Source organism: Crinia signifera, chromosome 2 (assembly GCF_055691185.1).
Source record: "Crinia signifera chromosome 2, ASM5569118v1, whole genome shotgun sequence".
NCBI classification, from domain to species: domain Eukaryota; kingdom Metazoa; phylum Chordata; class Amphibia; order Anura; family Myobatrachidae; genus Crinia; species Crinia signifera.
Window position 1 is genome coordinate 114,358,558 of NC_139218.1, and position 21,198 is coordinate 114,379,755.

The following is a 21,198-nucleotide window of genomic DNA, read 5'->3' on the forward strand; positions in this document are numbered from 1 at the left end:
AGAGGGAATTTTACTGTCATGCCGAAATATGGCCGTTCCCGGATACGAATGTATACAACCGGCATCGGTCGTATTTCATGGAAAATATGAATCGTGAATTAATAGGGCAAATTCGCTAATCTGCCTTATTCACATGATTCGTATTTTCTGATGTCATATTCATTCGTATTTGTATTTGGTGGCCATGTTTATGGCCACCAAATACGTGCAAAGTGGCAATGTGGCCGGAGACCCCGGCACATGTGGGTAATGGCTGCATTGGCACTGAAAGGGTTAACCCTCTGTGCCGCGGCGCCATTTTGGACAAGGGCACTTGACATGTTTAAAATGTGTTTTCAACTATATGAGCAGCACTGTGCTGGGACAGGACCCTTGGTGCAGCGCTGCAGTGAGTTGAAGCACAGAGTATGTATAAAATCTGTTATTATATAAGAAGTGTACCACAGATGTATTTTAATTGTAAAATGCATTTTGTAATGACGACTGGAAGGAATCGCTGTGAGGAGGAAATTAGATGCTAATTTTGTCGTTTCCTCCTGAATGTCTGTGAGTGACGACTGCACAGCCGGTAGTGGGCTGGGTATTTGCCATCCTGTGTGCAAAGTGTTGGTAATGCACGGACTTTTGTGTTTCTTTATGTAAACATGTCCAGGAGACAATCAAATGATCTCCACAGTTCCTGGAAGTGAAATATTCCAAGGAAATTGGATTTATCCTTTTGGTGTGTAATCTTGATTTAGTTATGCGTTGCAAGTAATATGGTCTGATTGATATGCAAATCCTAAAGGTATAGAGGGAGGATATGACCATGCCAGTGTGTTTTCTGCCTATGTAAAAAGGGTCTGTGAGCTCTGGTATTTGTACATCTGCCTGTATCTGAAGCTGTAACATCTGTATGCTGACCCTCCTAGAGATTGGAGAAGAGAACGTTTCAGATCTTTGAGCAAAATAAACATCCTTTGCCTAAAGATGACCATTTTCATCTTGCGACTAACAGGAATACGTCAAAACATAGTTCCATTCTCCGGCTGTACTGGGTAAAGCATCCAGCGTCTCCAAGCTCCGCTCTGCCATCTACTGAAGCAGATGCCAGTGGGGAACTAACATACGCCAGTCGGGAGTGTGTCAGCAGCGTGCCGATGCATAAAACCTGGCAGGTAGTACACAGGTGCCAGCGGTTGGGCCTGAGGAGGTATCTGTGGTTCCAGCCACCACATGGTAGGAGTCTGGTGGTGGCATAGATATCCCCACCCACTGCATAGTGGGTGTAGACAGTAAAAGGCAGTTACTGACATTCAGGGCCAGATTAATGTTTGTGGGGGCCCTGGGCAACACAGTTTATGCCCACCCCCCCACACACCACCACCACCACACACACACACACACACACACACTCCCCCCCCCCGGCCTGGCATGGCACAGTCCACACACACACACAGACCCCCCGTCCCCCCGGATGTTACCTTACGGGGATCGGTGCTGCGCTGGGTACCTGCGGCGGATGTGAGGTCAGCAGTGGGGTCCCTGCAGCAGATGGGAACTACTAGTTCCCATCCACCGCAGGGACCCCGCGGCGGACCTCGGCTCACATACACCGCAGGGACAAACTGGCACCCACCCACTGCCCATCCCGCTGCCTGCCACCCACCTGCCACTGCCCCAGCAGTGGGGTGGCGGGGGTGAGGGTCTTAGAATGTGTGGGGGGCCAGGGGTGACAGCCCCGTGTCGCTCTGTGGGTAATCCGCCTATGCTGACATTAACAGGGAATCCCCTTATTGGCCAGGTTCCGTGAGACTAGAAACTGCCATCTGTGATCCCGTAGGGCATAACCAGAGCGTAGGGCAGGCATCCAGTCACAGAAATTGGTGGCAAGCGGTGGGATATCCCAGTCAACTTTTCGGTCACCCGATTGGAGAAGCTGAGTTACTCAGGGAGGAGTAACTGCAGCAAGGCGAACGTGCAAGATGGCGGACTTAAGCATTATGTCAAAAGACGATCTTGAGATCGTGTGTCCGGAAAAGGGTGTGGATGTCCCTTTAAAAGCAACTGTAAGCATAATGAGGACAGCACTCATGAGCTTGGAGGAGTCAAGTCGGGAGGAGGTGGAACACGCTGAGGGTGACCACGTCCAAGAGGACAGCCCTAGAGGACCTTCACCTGGACCCAATGAGACTAACAAGCCCTGCCCCCTCTTGCAGCAGCCATGGTTCCCATCATTCCCTAGCAGGGTCAGGGTCCCCACATCCCAGAGGGAGTAGAATGCGTAGCCTAGCAGATTGACTAGCGGAACTAGGGGAAAGGGCAACATAGCGGGAATGCATGCTCATCATTCAAATGTGGTATGCGGAGCAGGCACCACAGGCCATGGTACCCTGAGGGTCATTGTAAGCTGCTACCCCCAGAGTGGGACGGATTCAGTTTGCCAAGTTTTTGAGAGGACTTGTAAACTCCATGATTTGCTCAAACAAGAGTGGGTAAGACACCTTGTGCCCACCCTGCATAGAGAGGCCTATCGAGGAGTGGTAACTGAGGACTGTGGGGATTACGATGTAGTCACAAAGGCCCTCCTCCAATGTTTTTTCATCACTCCTGAGTCCTAAAGGTAAAAGTTCTGGGACTTGCCTAAGAATCCTGGCAGCACCCAATAGCAGTTTTCCACCCAGATGTGGCACTATGTGGTGAAGTGGGTGAAGGAATCAAAGGATACAACTTTGGACACACTGATTGACCTGATCTGCAAGGAGCAGTTCTACCGAAGGTGTGCCCAAGAAGTGAAGGAGTGGGTGCTAGATCTGGAGCCAACCAGCGTAAAGATGGCTGCTTAGCTAGCAGACAAGTATGTGGCAATTCAGTCACAGGGGCTGAAACGCCCAAGTAGCAGCCCACTGAAAAGGACAGTACCGCCAGGGGGACACCTCTCTTCAGCTCATTGCCCCCCAAAGCAAGCACCGTCCAACCCGGGTGCTCTTGGCCAGCAATCTCTCCGCAGCATCCCTGCAAGTAATCAGGGATCATCAGAGCTCCAACTGGTCAAAAAGTGCTACAGCTGTGGGAAAATTGGACATCTGAGGATGAACTGCCTCACACTGCTGGCCCCTAAGACTCGCACTCCAAATCCGAGTGCATTGTTAGAGGAAAAGTCCTGCCACGCAGACCCCAACATGGTTTAAAATATGATAGATTTGCCGAATCTGGATGGGAATCTCCATAATTTAGTGGAGCTGGGGTCATCGGGAAAGGATATTCTGGAGGCAACCACAGCATGATCAGATAAGAAAATAGGTGAAATGGTAGAAGCAGTCATCAGGGGGAATAGAGTATGAGACAAGAAAATATAATCTCTGCAGGATAGAGAGCCGTGCGTGGCGGAGGGGCAGGTATAATCCCTGTCAGTGGGGTTCGAAGCACACCAAACATCTACCCAGACCCAGCATCTTGGTAAATAGGGGGATACCCACCCTGGGAAGAGAATTGGCTCCAGTGGGAGACTTTGTTCTGTCTAAGATAGTCGAAGAGATAAGATTGAAATCTCCACCCACCACCATACTTTTGGCAATGTATGGAGTGAGCAAAGCTATCAAAGCTATCATTTTTTGTAGAAAAGTCTTGGAGGATGGGGTTGGGGCGTAGACATTGACTAAAGTGAGAGACATCCCAGAACATTGTAACACTGGCTATGCCATATCTGCTCCACTCGTCTGATAACGTGTCAGTTATCTCCAATGGAAGAGCTCTCCTGTATAATATGACCACTCTGCGGGGCTTGGAGTTATAGAAAGATGAAGCTGCAATCGACCATACGAGCATCCCAAGTTTCAAAGTCTCTGGAGCCGTCAGGTGCATTTCCTGTAGAAAGACTAAATCAGCACTTGTTTTGTTGAGATATAGCAAAATTTTCCTCCATTTGGCTGGGGAATGTACAAATATGTAATTCAGGCATTAAGCAATGTACAAATGAAAAAGATAAACTATCCTAGAGCTGACACCCCACCTCTCTTTAAGAGTAGCAGCAAGTAAAGAGTGCAAATAGGTACAAAATACACACACAAAAATAGTATAAAAGCATTAGCAGCCACAGGATACAAGTATCCAGGGCTGGACTTCCTATAGTTTGAAATGACATGTTGCAATAGGGTTGATACCGGACATGTTGCGCCCATCCATCCGGACACCCTCATGGTTATCAACTATGAAAAAAAGGAGAGGGTAAATCCCACAATATAAAATGAATAATATCTATAGCGTAACTTTCTACCCGAGAATCACCCTCAATTCGGAAACATAACTGCAATCCGGTACAGATAGGTAGACAGACAGAAACAGACTCTCAGTCCCACACCGCCATATCCCTATAGGTATATGAACAAAAAGGGTGGAGTACGAATAAGAGGAAAACATATTATAATAACAGTAATACCATTTCAAATGAACCATTTGCGGCCACGTAGGTGTGGCACCTTGTTGATTTTCATTCTTCCAATCTGCTAATTGTCCCGAGTGGGAGGAAGAAGGAATGAATGGGTGAACAAAAGGTGTACAAGTATCTTTTCAGCAGGGGACTTGCCAAGTAGAGGAGCATAGGTTGTAATTTCAATCTCAGGGAGCAATGTCCGAGGAATCTGTATGCGATAGCTCTCTTAGGTAGGCCGAGGAGTCAGATGGAGAGCAGAAGTCTTTTTTTTTTTCTCAATACATTTTTATTAGGTCACAGATTTAGATCACATATTAAGAAATGTGGTGCAATCATACATAGTAGCATGTGCATTGAAATTGAACCATACAGAAAATACAGTTGTATGACTAAATGTTACGGTTAGCAAAACACATGAGTAAACATTGACCTATATTTAAAACGATAGAGGAATATTAATAGAAAGAATAAAAGAAGGAGATACGACCGCCCAAGCCGGCCGGCTGGGAAGGAAAGTTTTGAAGGGAGAAGAAGAGAAGAGAAATAGACACAAGAGGAATACGGGGGGATGAATAGCAATGTTTGGGCAGACAGCCTATCAGTTAAGGGCGCAAGTCTGGCTGTAGCAGTTGTCAGCACTATTGTGGATCATTGCTCCTGCGGTTGAGGGGGGAATTGAGGGTTGAAAGATCCCATGCCTCCTCGCTGGATATCGGGAGACCCTGGGACTCTCGGTATTCACTCCATTTAAACCACCTCAAATGGATTGAGGAAGCCGAGGAGGAGTACCGAGCGTTTGTCGTCTCGAAGAGGAAGTGGCTATGTACCTTATTGATAATTTGTCGAACCGAGGGTATTTCCGTCGACTTCCATAATTGTCCAATAACCGCTTTGGCGGCAATTAAGATATGTCTCATAATATACAGATCCCCCCCTGTAATTAAGTCAGAATGGTGTAATAGTGCAACTACTGGGTCTAACTGGAGTCGAGTTCTGAGTACAGCATTAATAAGGGAAGATATTTCCGCCCAGAATGGGGATAATAATGGACATTGCCAGAATATGTATAGATTCCACACCTCCACACTTCCTCCAGCACAGGTGTGAGACAGTCGGCCAAATAGCATGTAGTCTTTTGGGAGTGAAGTATGTCCTGTGGCACAGTTTAAAAAAAATTTCAGCATGTTGTAGGCATTTGGACATTTTGAAACCAGAGTAAAGGATAGAGTCCCAAACTTCCTCGCTAAAAGACACATTAAGGTCCACTTCCCACTTAAGCTGGGCTGGCAATTTCCCCTGCTTAGTTTCAGAGATTAAATAGTCATACCACCTGGAGATACCTCCTTTATGTGTCCGGTTACACAATTTGGAGGTGAGGGACCCTGGGGCAGGTACAGTAAGAGCCGGGCCCGTCCGGATAGCAGATAACCAATGGCGGGTTTGCAAGTATTTATAAAAATCGTTTTTAGGTAGCCCAAATTTTTCCTGTAGAACAGAGAATTGTAAGAGGGTTCCTGCCTCGAACAGATGTCCCAGGTTGGAGATCCCTGCACCAATCCATGAGTCTAGTTTCAGATTGGGAATAAGTTTAGAAACGGCCACAAGCAAAGTTTCTGCACTAGGCAGGCCTAGTCCCCCCACACCACCAAGTCCCCCGGACCACACCTCCAGTGTCGCTCTTGTAGCTAGGCTAAGTTCCGATCTGCCTGGGATGTCCCGGTGGGGAACCCAAAGCAGATCTGCGAGTGGAATGGTCGTAGACATTGACCGCTCCAGAGCAACCCATGGTTTCGGAGTGCTGGTATCCAACCAGTCCCTAGCCTGGCTTAGTATGCAGGCCATATGGTATTTTTGGATTCAGTATTGAATCCCGGCGGTCGGGATCCCGGCGTTCAGAATCCCGACGCCGGAATCCTGACAGCCGAAATGACGACAAGGGGGGACGTGGATCGCCCCCCCTTGCGGACTCGCTGCGCTCGCCACGCAGCGGGCCCGGTGCCTCGCTACGCTCGGCACGCTATTTTATTCTCCCTCCAGGGGTGTCGTGGACACCCCAGGAGGGAGAAAGTGTCGGCATTTCGGCGGTCGGGATTCCGGCGTCGGGATTCTGAACGCCGGGATCCCGACCGCCGGGATCTTAACTGCATCCCGGTATTTTTCAATATCAGGGTACCCTACTCCCCCCAGGGCTTTTGGGAGTACCATAATCTTTCTGGCTAATTGGGGTTTCGAACCTTTCCAGATATACTTAGTGAAAAGGGTGTTGATTTTATATATTAAGGACTTGGGAGGCCTCCTAGGTATTGCTCGGAAGAGGTAGATAAGTTTAGGGAGAAGGACCATTTTGGAGGCTGCAATTCTACCCAACCAGGAGATTTCATGGATAGACCACTCAGTTATTAGTTTTTGGAAGGAGTGTAGGAGTGGCAGAAAATTGCATTCAATCAGATGTATGTCTCTAGAAACATACACTCCTAGGTATTTAATTGCTCTCCCTTGCCACGCATAACGATACCTGTCCTTCAAGCGAGTCACCTCTACAGTGGGGATATTTAGTGGGAGAGCTTCGGTCTTGGATGTATTGAGCTTATAATATGAAACGGAGGAGTTAACCTCCAAGACCTCATGGAGGGCATGCAGAGATCTTTCCGGCTCTTGTAGGCATAGTAGAACATCGTCTGCAAATAGACATATTTTATGATTTTATGTGAGATATTTCCTATAGTCGGTCCAATTATTCGGCCATTGGATCTAATCTTCTCGGCCAGGGGCTCCATAGCTAACACAAATATGAGCAGGTATAGAGGGCACCCCTGCCTTGTGCCGTTAGTTATCGGGAAACTGGAGGATAAACATCCATTCACGAACACTCTTGCGGACGGGCATGTATATAAAGCGAATATGGAGTCTAAGAACCAGCCACTAAGACCAAAACGCAATAGTACTTCTCTTAAATAACCCCAGTGTAGTCTGTCAAACGCTTTCTCAGCGTCTAATGAAAGCAATAATAGTGGGGATTTAGAACGGTCACACACTTCCACAACGTTGAAGACCCTACGAGTGTTGTCCGGGGCCTGTCTTCCCGGTACAAAGCCCACCTGGTCCCCTCCTACAAGCGATGGAAGTAAGGGAGCTAGCCTATTGGCTATCAATTTAGCATACAGTTTCAAATCTGTATTTAGTAGCGCAATGGGCCTATAGTTCTGGACCGAGGTGGGAGGTTTACCGGGCTTAGGAATGGTTACTATTCAGGCTTCGAGCATTTCTTTAGGAAACCCCTTCGTCAGAGATGCCTCATTAAATACTCTAGTCAGCACCGGGCCCAACTCCGCCTTGAAACATTTGTAAAAATTTGAGGGATATCCATCAGGGCCAGGGGCCTTATCCCGGGGCAGGCCATCAATAGCTGTCTCAACTTCCAGCAGAGACCAGGGGGCACTAAGGGTTTGACAGACCCCAGGGTCCAACATTGGCAGCCTAATGCTGTCCAAGAAAGCGTTTATGTCAGCTCCTGAAGGCTGGGGAGTGTGTGGATCCGTATTGAGATTGTACAATTTAGTATAATACTCTGCGAATGTGTCCGCAACTTGGAAGGGGTCAACAACTCTAGTACCTTTGGAGTTAATCAAAAGTCCGGCCTTATTACCATAAAGGTAAGAGCACTGATTTAATCTAGAGATGTTTTTTTGTACTTCTCGGAGGGAAGAGGCGTTTATCTTATCTCTAACCTGCAACAGTGCTTTATGAGTAGCCCTGTCCGAGGGGTCAGCCTTATGGGCCGCTTCTAGTCTAGAGAGCTCCTCCTCCGCCGCCAACAGATCCCTGGCTTCTGCCCTCTTTACCCTTGCTGCTGCCTGTATTGCAGAACCTCTCACTACAGCTTTCAACGCACACCAATGATTGAATGTCCCCGTGTCCTCTGGTTTATTAGTAGCGATATAGAGAGATAGAGAGTCCTGAATGGACTTCCTTGAGTCCGTATTTGTCAAAGCTGACCCTCCCAACCGCCATGGACCCGGTGGAATCCTGAAGGAGCCCAGATCCCACACCAGTAGTACCGGGGAATGGTCCGACCACGTTATGGACAAAATCTCAACTTTACGGATAGAAGCTAGAGTCCATTTATCAGTCAGGGCGAGATCTATCCTCGAATACGACTGGTGAGGGTGCGAAAAAAAAGTATAATCTCGTTGTCCAGGGTGCTTGGCGCGCCAAGCATACTGGAGGTCGTACTCATTAATAATTTATTTAAACCTCTCGGAATGGTCAGGGGAATTTAGGTCTCTACGACTTGCGAGGCAGGACTTATCCATAACTGAATCCAATACCATATTAAAGTCCCCTAGTATCAAAAGAGCGCCTTTAGTATGTTTCTGCACAATAGAAAGGAGTTTCCTGCTAAATGTAATTTGCCTAGTGTTCGGGGCATAGCAAGTGACAAGTGTAGTCTCAATCCCGTCCAATTGGCCTACTAAGATTAAAAATCTGCCGTCCGGGTCAGCATACTGTGAGTTGATAGTAAAAGAGCAAGAAGCAGACACTAAGATAGCGACACCTGCTTTTTTATGTGGGCCATTTGCAGTGTAACAGTGTGGGTATCTATTATTGGAGAATTTTGGAGGGGCTGTTTTGATGAAATGTGTCTCTTGGACAGCAACGATATGTGCTTTCAATTTATGAAAATATGCCAAAGCCAACTTCCTCTTTTGGGGAGAATTTAAACCTTTGGCATTTAATGTGACAATGTTAACCATAATCAAATTTCAAGGTAGGGAGCGTATGTAACGTTACAAGGTAGCGCCTAGTCACCCAGAGTGAGACCGCTTGAGACATACAAAGGTGGAGACAGGACACATGAGGGAAAAGGAGGGGCAAAGAGGTAGAGAGAAGAAAAAAGAGAATAGAACTGGCGACTCCATAAGGAGTCGTAGTGAGAGACCTGACAGAGGTCATCTCAACTAGGTTGTGTGGGGGTAGTGGTTAATCACCCCACAATTATCCTAAGAAATAAGACATCCTTAACACAGAATATATCACAACATATCTTAATTTGAAGAAGTAATGACGAAATAGAACTTGTGGAGCATACATGTCTGAGTAACATCAAGACACATGCCCAGATAGGGGCTATCTACAAAACAACTTATATGCTACTATCGTCTAGTTATGCACTTTAAACTAAATATGACGAAACAGCACCTATAGCCAAATATCAACAAGACTCTAAATTAGGTGAGTCCAACAGGGCAATCAGGCTAGTCCGGGCTTCATCAACCAGGTAACCTATGCGGTCATAATACCTAATATTGTTGCCTGGATAATCCAGGGCAGCCTAGCCTCACCGAGGCCGGGCCTGATAGTATCTGCAAAATAAGGATACAAATTTCACACAGTCCGTTGCATGCAAAATGACACGGCTACAGGTACTTATTATCAGAGGCTAGACAAATATATTTACTACTACTCCGCCAGCGACCAGTCCTGCTGAAGTCGCCGAGCCGGAGATGCCCCTGCAGGTGTGTCGCTCAACTTCCAAGCGGACAAAAGCTTGAAACCCTCCTCAGCGGAAGTAACAGAAATTGTAGAGCCTTCTCTCTGTATGAGAAGGCAGGTGGGAAATGCCCAACGGTACTGGATGTTCGCCTTCCTGAGGGCCAACGTAACGGGCTGCAGGGAGCGTCTCTTAAGTAGAGTTGCTCTGGAGAAGTCTCCATAGAGTTGCAAGGAGCCTAAAACCGAAGCAGACTCCGCCGTGGGCCTTGCGGCCTTAAGAAGCGCCTCCTTGATGTGGAAGAAATGTACTCTCATCAGGACATCTCTCGGGACGCCCTCAGGAGCCGACCTGGCCTTGGGTAATCTGTGTATCCTATCCAGAAGAAGATCCGCGGAGGAAGCTGACGGGAGCAATTTCCTAAAAAGATCAACGGCAAAGTCGTGTAGACTGCTATTAGAAATGTTCTCAGGGATACCCCGTATCTTAATGTTATTCCTCCGTGATCTGTCCTCCATGTCCACTAGCCTCTCCCTCAGCGCAGCCACTTCCTCCTCCAAGGAGGCATGAGAGTCTATCAGATCGTTATGGGATCCTAACATCTCCCCCATTTTGGTCTCAAGGGCATCGGTATGCTCCCCCAGGTCGTCAATAGAGCGCTGGCAGGACTGAAGTGAGGTGCGGATTTCGGATTTCACCTCATCTTTCATTTGGGTGAGCAGTATCTTCAGGGTGCCCACCGTTAGGGCTGCATCGTCAGGGATCTCCGAGCGTGCCGGGGGTCCCGGCGTGATATCATGGGAGGTAGAAGGGTCACAGGGAGGGGGATTAGGCACAGAGTGCCGGGAGGGCGTGATGTTGGTCTCTGACCCGCCACTTGAGTTCCTGGGGTTCGGTTTGAAAAAGGGAACCTGAGACACTGATTTGGAGATTTTGCTCCTTTTGGAAGGCATATCAGCGGGATAAACACTGTATAAAAAGCCGAAACCAATCAGATATTAATGCGATGAGGGGAAGCAGGTTTGGTCAGACATGCAGCATTACTTCAATTATTAGACATATGGTGTTCCGTTGCAGAGCATTAGGATACGTGGGGTGATCGAGAGGAGAGAATCATATGCGAGCGCCCATCCCTGCTAGCAAAGGATATATACCTTGACACTCCCTGATTGCCAGAGGGTCGCTCCAGGGAGTCCCGGTTGTGGTAAGGAGTGCCAGGGGGGCTACAATAATGGGGGTGTCTGCCGTATTGTGACCTCTAGATCCCAGGGGCATGCAGCAGACCATCAATCGTAAACTGCCAGTTGGTGGGACCAAGGCCCCCTAGTGTCACAGGTCAGCTCTAGCATCAGAGGCCACCACAGTAGTACAGTATGCGATGCCCTCCCCTATGCTCCGGCTCCTCTATTCCTCCCCAGTACCTGACCAGACAGCCACTGATCTCTGTCACCGGCAGACCTCCTGGGTACTCCCGGGCTTTCACAGGCCTCAGTGGTGCAGTTCTCCTCCTCCTTCAGGCCGCTGGGAATGGTGTGCTGCGTCTCTGCAGCCCAGCAGCTGGATGTCGCCCTCCTCCTTATGCCCGGGGACCGGCACAGCTTCAGTGCGCTTCCAGTGCCTCAGCAAGGGTGGGATGCGGTCCCTGCGGCTGATGGCGCCGGGTCTCCGTTTCCAAGATGGCCGCCGCTTCAAGGGTCCTGCCTCTCGTCACCGCTGTGTAGTCGTCGCGGTAACGGTGCAGGTCGGGTCTCTTCGATCCGGCAGCTTCAGCCGGCAGCTGCACTGCCCGAGGGTGAGCTTCTGTGCTGTCCGGCGCCTCCCGGCCGCAGTGTCACCTCCGTCATGGCCCCCTCCGTGCGCCCGACACTCGAGGTCCCGGCTTCACACCGGGAGATAGGCCGCAACCCGCAAGGGCTCACTGAGAGTCCCCCGGCTCCGCAGCTCTACTCCCCTCTTCGCCGAAGGCAGTACCAGGTATCGTGGGGTGTCTGGAGTTAGGTAGGGGGACCCGAGATATGGATATTAGGGTTGATACTGAGGAGCTCTGCTCACTTGCTTCCACTCAGCTCAGCATCCAGGCCACGCCCCCCGAGCAGAAGTCTTTAAATGAAGACCCATTGTAGATGCGAAGTTGCTCTGAATAGAGTAGGCCAAATTTCCAGCCGTCTGTGGCCAATTTAGAACATATAGGAGAGAACACTTTTCTAGCTCTTCACAGCTCAGCAGAGTAGTCTTGGAAAACATGGAGTTTGTGTCCCTCCCATACCAGGTTTTTTATCTTTCCATCTAGTGGAGGTAGTTGAGACAACGAAAAAGGGTAACACAAGATCTTGGTCTGGAAGGGGTGGGAGTCGCACCTCCTTTCACCGATTTGGGCAGGCCAACCAGACGTATGTTATTCCTGCGCAACCTGTTCTCCATCTTCGACTTTGGACCACTAATGATAATTATCTTTAGTGAGCTGCTTTACTTGTGCCTGGATATCAGCGATATTATGATATTACACCTTAAATGTAGATGAGCCCCAAAGCAGTTAGTAAGAGATACTATACTAAAGTAAAGTGCTGGGAAATGATGCTGATGATTCCATGTAAATGTATCTATCTCTCATTCCTTTTTCCTCAATAATGTAACAGTGTAATGTGGTCTAGGTGAAATGAGGGAGATTGTTAGGCTAATGAGGGAGAGAGGAAGATTGCTGTTATTTCAGGGAGTCTTCTGCACAATGCAGGAGGGTAGGCAACTATGCCCTACATGCATACTAAAATTACTAGCTACAGGACTTGGACACTCACATACAGTATACCTAATTTCAATTGACCATTGCTTTAACACATTGGTTTGCATTTGTATACATTATTTTTAGTTATTAATTTATTGGTGTATTTTAGGTGCTGACAGAGAATATTTTTGATAGTGGCTATAAACTTTACTGGTTCCCCCCCCCCCCCCCCTTTTCCCTCCCCCTTTTCCCTCCCCTGGGTGACTGCTGTTTTCACAGAAAAGGAAGCCAGCTAACAGTCAATAAATTGACAGCACAATATGTAAATGAAGGTCTCATACTACATTCCCTTTGGTTAGGAGCAGTACTGTGCTACGAATTTTGCGTGGCAAATGCTAGGACAGTTAGTTATAGTAACAGTTATTTTCCTGTGTGCAGATTTCTAAAACAATAGTGTCAAGAAGAAAAAAAAATTAAAGGGATCGAACCAGGGACTCTAAGAGGGAAATTTACTAAGGCAATTTTGTCATAGTAAAATACTAATTTTTAGGCGTATTCGTATTTATGGCATTTGCTATCTTGAAAAAGTTCCCGTTGCTAGGGAACGAAACACGTCGACGCCTTACTTGTCTGTATGCCAACCCACCTGTGAGGTCACGATCACGTGGTACGGAGCGAACGTCACAGACTGATCCCCGGCTCAGATTGGAGCCTCCCCCAACAAGCACAGCCGCAGAAACCAGCCGGCCGGCCTCACGGCTCAACTGCCGCATCCACCTGGAGTGTACAAGGACGCCAGCAAACATCGTGCTGCGGGTCGAGCCACTTGCCATCGGGCTCCCCACCCCTCCATCTCCCAACATCAAGGAGGGTGAGCATATTCACTAGGAGACTCTGCTTTACCTGGAATCTACCACTTGGCGTTACATGCGCCTATACAGGAAACTTGCATTGAGCTCCTTCCAACAGCATATTAAGTGCTTCTGGCTTTTACTCCCTCTCATTTCTTAACCCATCCATCCCCTGTTACTAACATTCCGGCTGCTGCTAACCATCCATTGACATTGACGGGGCTCCTATACCCACGCTTTCCCAAAACTAACAAGTGACCCACCTGATGCTGGCTATTTTAGCTTATTTGTACTATAGGGCCTCATCCACATATGAGTAGCCCATTTCCTGATTTATGGTATCTGCCTTTTATCTGTGTATATTTTTTATAAGTTCTATATATATGTATGTGTATTTTTATGATATGTTTTTTCCTATATAAAAATTTTATACATCATTTGAAACGTGCCCAGGTGTCCTTTTGTTCAGTGTGGTACACACAAAGACGTAACTACCATTGGTGCAAGGGGTGCAACTGCTATGGGGCCCAGAGCTGAAGGGGGCCCATCTTTACAGTCTAAGGTATATGTGCTATATTCATTTATTACCAACAGTTGCTAAATAGGGGGCCCATACAAACTTTTGCTATGGGGCTTATGAATGTCTAGTTACGCCTCTGGGTACACAGGTTATTAAATCCTGATTTGGCAGCGCAAGGGCAAAACAATTTCTATGGCATTTGCTATGCCAAAAATACACATATTTGTATTCGTAATTATGGCACATTCATATTTGTATTTACAAATACAAATGTATATGCCATTGGGAAATATGAATAGGAATCACCATTCAAAAGAATGGTGATTCTTAATTTACTGTATTAAAATACGGCCGCTAATTATCGTCAATCTGCTGATAATTGCCGGCCAAATACGCCAGGAAAATGGACTTCAATTTCCTGGTGTATTTGGCTTTAGCCTGCATGGGTCGAATAGATCCGTGCAGGCTTCAGTGTAAAAAAAAATAGAAAAATAAATAGATTAAAAAAACGGCGTGGGATCTCCCCCCATGGCCGTAACCAGCACCAGGCTATAAGAGGCTGGTGGTAAAAAATCAGGAAAAATATTGAGTAGGGCTCCGCTGATTTTTTTAAAACCAGCCCCACACTCCAGAGCCAGGTCTGGTTCCCAAAATATGGGGAGACAAAATTAATAGGGGTCCCCCATATTTTAAGAACCAGCCCCAGGCCCAACCAGCCAGCAAGATAATGTCACAGCCGGGGGGCGGGGAGACTTTTTATACAAGTCTCCCCGGTCCAAAGCATTCATCCCTAATGAATGTCAGCCTGGGCAAGGGTCCTGGGGGAGTGGGGACCCCCCCAAAGAAAGGGTTCCCCCCTCCAGAACTTACCTGTCCAGGCTGAAGCCTGGTGCTGTCCCTGGTACCCCTGGGATGTGGGAATTGGGCTGATTAAAGGTGTACAAATAGAGAAAACCATTTAGTTTTGCTGTGGAACTATGAGTCCCAGCAAGCCTGGAATGTATACTGGGACGTGGAGAACCACAAGACCCAGTAGGCGGCCCATTAATGGGCTTGCTGGGATGCTTAGTTCCACAGCAAAACTAAAAGTTAAATAAAAGCACAATGGCACATGAAAAATACATCTTTATTACATACATAGCCCACACATACTGACACTTACCTATCTTGAGCCTGTAGGTAAGTCCCCGGGTCTGGTGTCCTGGGGCTCCGGGGTCGGGTGTCCTGGGGCCAGGGGTCCGGTGTCCTGGGGTCCAGCTCTGGTGTCCAGGGGTCGGGGGTGAATTAGGAGCCGCTAGGCTGCAAGCCAGCCAATAGCGCTAGCATTAGCCACCCAGTGGTGAAGATATGAATTGCATGCTGTGTATATTACCATGCTTCAACGCACCTTAACGCACTTGTCCGTGCACAAATTCAGCCGTGACTAAACCTCTATTTAGGTGGAGAATCTGCAGAGATGATGAAGGCTTCATCTGTAGATACAGTATACAACAATATCCGGTACTTATGTAGTATCTGGGCGCCCGATTTTAAAATCGGGTCGGAAAAATCTAATCGCATGCGATCCGATGCGATTTTCCATAGGATTCAATGTCAACATAGTCCTGTTCATTTCCCCTCTATCCAAGTGGGCATAGAGTTGATTTTATAAAGCGTGGCGAGCGCAGCGAGCCACCGAGCCCAAAGCGCGGGGAGCGGCCGCGGATTACTTAAAAATGTTTTCCGCGTCCCCTCGCGGGGCGCGCTGCACTCACCACGCTTCGGGCTCGGTGGCTCGCTGCGCTCGCCACGCTTTATAAGATCAACTCTATGCCCACTTGGATAGTGGGGAAATGAACAGGACCTTGTTAACATTGAATCCTATGCGAAATCGCATCGAATCACATCGCATCGCATGCAATATTTTGTGGAAAATCGCGTCGAATCGCATCTGATTGTATGCCTTAAGGTAAGGCATACAATCACAAAATCGGGCGCCCAGATACTACATAAGTACCCAATATCCTGTGAGAACCGGATGGAGCTCAGGTTCTCACTGTAACTGTTAAATCACAAGCTTATATTACAATGTTGGTGTCACACCAGCAGCATGTGATGTGTATGCCATGTTTATCTCAAATAGCCAAAGGTTGAATAACTCTCACAATAACTCAACAATATAAAAAGCTGAAAGATGTGTATTTGTCACTCTTGGGGAAAAAAATATTGTGCTAACTTCAATAAAAACAAGTAAGTATGGCTCATATTCTTACAGATATTAGTTTTTTTCAAATACTGAAAAAATCGTTTATTTTTCTATGTTTATTTTATTTTCCAGTAGATATTACTTTCTTTATTAAAGCAAAAAAATAATAATAATAATAATAATAATAATAATAATAATAATAATGTAAAGCCAAGGCCATGAATATCAAAAAGTTAGTGACTGACAAAGTTTGGTAACAACATAGTGATCCCAAGGCTGGGGAAAAATATTGTGCAGTCTCAGGAAGAGTTTCTATAATGCAGCAATAATTCAGAATTTAAAGAACTAATTAACAGTAGATCTCTTTACAAAACAAAGTACTGTATATACTTGAGTATAAGCTGAGGTTTTCAGACCTTTTTTTGTTGAAAAATCCCCATAGGCTTATAATCAAGTCAGGGGCTTTACTAATGTAGCTGCGTCTTCGGGAACATGGTCACGGCTACAGGAACATGGCCACTGGCCGCCTGCATTGAGGACATGTCTAGTGCAGGAGGCCTGGCTGCTACAGAGCAGACAGGGCAGCAGCGGATGCAGGACTCAGAGGAGATCAGTGGCAGCTGCACCGCCCCCTCCCCCCATGGTGCTGGTCAGCGGCGCAAGCCCCCCCCCCCCCCCCCCCTACCTCCATAGAGGATAGGGAAAAAGTGATCTGCTTTTTGAGACAGAACCAGCAATTCTATCTCGGATAAGACCGCATCTAGGACTGCACCAGCGGTCGGAAAACATTGTTGGTGACTGCAAGCTGGATCCCTATTGTTATTCCTGGATATTCACTTAAGTATAAACCACTATAATGTGCAGATAACGTGGGGATTGTGAATTATGAATTGCTACTAACCATTTTAAGAAAGGACAATCCTTTTTAATGCATGCACCTAATAATCAACAATAACATCTTTATGAAGGAGCTGTGGAGCATAAAAAAGCTTCTCTTAATCTGTGTTTGTAAGTCTTGTCTGTCTAAATTGTTGGCCACAATATTTAAATCTTTTTTTAATAAATATTAATGCTATTTAGCACAGTGCTGTTCCACTTTGTTCTTTTGCTTGTTTAGATTTCTAAGGGGTTTTGGTAATCCCCCTATTGGTAACAGCAGCAGTGCAGAATAGTGCACAATCAGCACTCAGTATCAAATAGTTTTTTCTTCTTTTTGCCTCCCATACCTCCATGGAGCAGTTCACCGCCGTGGAGCCGCACAGTGGTGGATATGCACACCCCCTCCCCCTTCCCCCCATAGAGCATGACAGCAGGATGAGGACAGTAAAAGCCTGCGGTGTCCTATGCAGGGGGAGCATCCAGTGGTGTCCTATGCAGGGGGAGCATCCTGTGGTGTCCTATGCAGGGGGAGCATCCTGTGGTGTCCTATGCAGGGGTAGCAGCCTGTGGTGTTCTATGCAGGGGAAGCAGCCTGTAGTGACCTATGCAGGGGAAGCAGCCTGCAGTGTAATATGCAGGGTGAGCAGCCTGTTGTGTTATTTGGTGTCCTATACAGGGAGAGCAGCCTGAAGTGTCCTGTTATTATGTAGGGAAGAAGCCTGTGGTGTACTGTTATTATGCAGGGGGAGCAGTCTTTGGTGTCCTGGTATTATTTATACAGGGAAATATACCAGTATTTCCCACCCTAGGCTTATACTCGAGTCAATACGTTTTTCCAGTTTTTTTGTGGTAAACTTAGGTACCTTGGCTGATATTTGGGTCGACTTACAGTATACTCAAATATATGCGGTATGCTGGCAATATAAAATGCAATGCACAAGCTATTTTTGTTTTTCATAATAATGAGCAGATTCAAGATAAGTTGCACAGATTTAATTAAATACAGGAGTTGCGAATGATCCAGGGTTAGCAATGCATTTTTTGGGGAAAATATAATACACACAAAACAATGCTTTATATTAAACTAAAACACTGATGTAATGTACACTAAACTGGAACAATTAATGATTTAACGGATACTACTGTATATGAGTTTACAGGACAATGATGTGCAACATATTCAAACAATAATATATAAGGTATTCACGGAAGAAGAAAGGATTAAATAAAGGATTGAAGAAAGTGAGAAGAGAAATACTCATTTACTCATGTACAGAACTGAAAACAATGTTTTAAAAAAACCACAGAGATACAAACCCCAAAATGAAAAGTTGCTACACGTTTGATTCAACAACCGTACTTTAGTGCAAAGTCCTTCCAAGATACTTATCAGTTTGATCCAGCCACTCTTCATCACTCTACACACAGACTCAAACAAGCCCTGTGATAGATAGTCTGCTGTCACTTTACTATGCATATTTGCCAGAGTAACCTGTGTAACCCGTCACCAACCACATAGGGGCCATGGCCTTAGGAGGCCTTTGGAGCACCTCTATATTGTGGGAGGATTCTAACCCCCTCCCCCAGAGACCAAGGCACAGAGGTAATTCTTTAGCCGCAGGACCATGTATAAAATGTATCCTCCATGGTATTACTCTGATGGCTGTTAGAGCATGGTGCTAGATTCAAAAATATGGGGGGCCTCAACTCCTTTTTTCACCCATATTGTTGGAACCAGGACTGGTCCAAGAGCCCAGCACTGTCTTAGGTATGCTAAATTTAAAAAAGTGCAGGTAAATCTAAGAACAGCTTGAATAGAAAGTTGGAGATATGAGAGAGCATAGTATAGAGGTGGTCCGGGGAGGAAAGGTAGATTTGCATATCATCAGCATACAGATGATATGAGAAGTTAAATGTGATCATTAATTCACCTAAACAGTATGTATGGAGAGAAAAAAAGACTGGTCCAAGGACCAAATGTTACTTCAAGTGGGGGATAGTCATAGAAACAGAAATTGAAAAGAGAAAAGAACCACTTGGCCCATGAAGTCTGCTCCTTTTTATCTTTTGGTAGCCTCAATACTGTTTGATCCAGAATTTAGTTCTTTATGAGGCTATTCTTTGTATTAAAACAATTATTAAAGCAACTTTAAATTGCTGTTGTTTTAGCCTTACCACCTCTGATGGGAATCTATTCCACCTATCCACTATCCTTTCCGTAAAGTAATGTTTCCTTTGAACCTCCCTCCTTACAGTTTTAGAATGTGTCCTTGTGTTTTAACATTTGTCTTCCAACTTTACTTTTTAAAATCCTTAATACATTTGAAATATTGTATTGTGTGCCACTTTCCCTTCTCTGCTACAAACTATAGATGTTAACATCTTTTCATCTTTCCTGGTAAGTTTTGTGGTGTAGACCTAGTTGCCCTTCTTTTTACATTTGCTGAATATTTATATCCTTCTGAATATATGGCCTACAGAACTGAACACAATATTCTAGATGAGGCCATACCAATGACCTATACAGTGGCATTATCATTTAGTTTTTCCTGGGACTGATTCCTCTTCCTATGATGCCAAGGGGGGAATTTAATAATATTGAGCATATATGGTCGATCCCCATATGAACAGAATTGGCTGTATATGACACAAAATGTCAACCTATGTTTATAATAGTTTATCCCTTGTTGTATAGTATGCTCCGATATTTTAAAGACAGATTATGTTACTTATTCGTACCCGTGGATGTTTTTAACCAATAAATGTTTATCCAACCTTATTTTAAACATATTTATAGTGTCTGCCGACTCCACTTCTCCAGGAAGAGAGTTCCAAAGTTTAACTGTTCTGAGTGTAAAGAAATTTTTTCTTCTAGATACAAAATCTTTTTTCTTCTAATCTAAACTCGTGCCCTCGCATCCTGTCTAGCAGAAAAAAGGGTGTTTGACAGTTCTGTATATTGGCCCGTAATGTATTTATACATATTGAGCATGTCCCCCTTAAACGTCTCTTCTCTAGTGTAAACAGTCCCAGATTGCTTAATCTTTCCTTGTAGCTTAAATTCTCCATTCCCCTAATAAGCTTTGTTGCTCTTCTTTGGATTTTTTAAAATTACATGATGTAATTTACAACTCCCGGGGAGCTACAAGGTGGAGGGAGCAGGGGGGCAAGGGACATCCAGGTGGCGGGTGGAGGACGCTGCGAGGTGGCTGGGGGGCGCTGCTAGTAGCCCAGAGGCAGCGGACGCTGTGGGGGACACAGGCGGCAGTAACGTAGAGGCAGGAAGGGGGAGCCGGGAGCTGTCAGCGCTGGAGAAAAAAAAGCCCATACAATGAATGGGTGGCCTGTGATTGGCTGAGTGCTCTCTCAGCCAATTGCTGACTGGCTGAGAGAGCGCTCAGCCAATCACAGTCTGCCCATTTATTTTATGGGCTTTTTTTTTTCTCCAGCGCTAACAGCTCCCGGCTCCCCCTGTCTGCCTCTACGTTACTGCCGCCTGTGTCCCCCGCAGCGTCCGCTGCCTCTGCGCTACTAGAAGCGTCCCCCGCCCCCCCCCCTGCTCCCTCTACCAGACGGAGCATTGACAGCTCCCTGCTCCGTATCCCCCTGCCCATCTCCCTCGCCAGCATCCGCCGCCTGTGTCCCCTGCCCGGCGGCACATAAGATTTAGCAAATCTTATGTGCAGCCGGTCCGACCTCTCGACTCTGACCCGATGCGCACGGGACCGCGCATTGGGTCGGACCGGGTGTCTATACCTGCGATTTGGCCCGATTTCACTGCCCGATCCATCTGAATCGGGTGAAATCGGGACCAAATCGCATAGTGTATGGGGGCCTTTAAAGACTCATCCAATTAAATCTATCTTTGAACATAGATCATCCCTTAACATGATAAGGTAGTGTTCAAAGTTTGAACACAATTAGTTAAAGTATTCAAGAGTTATCATGGAAAATCCATACACACTCACACATTGTTCAATTATACTTATGTAGATTGTAGTAGAAAAAGTAAATTAGATTTGTTTGTTATGATCTCCCCAAGTAAATTCATGCTTATTGGGTTCCTGTAAATTGCTGGACTTGATCAATTTTAGTTTTCTTACTTTTAATAGTGGTTCTGTCAATTTCCTTACAGCTGA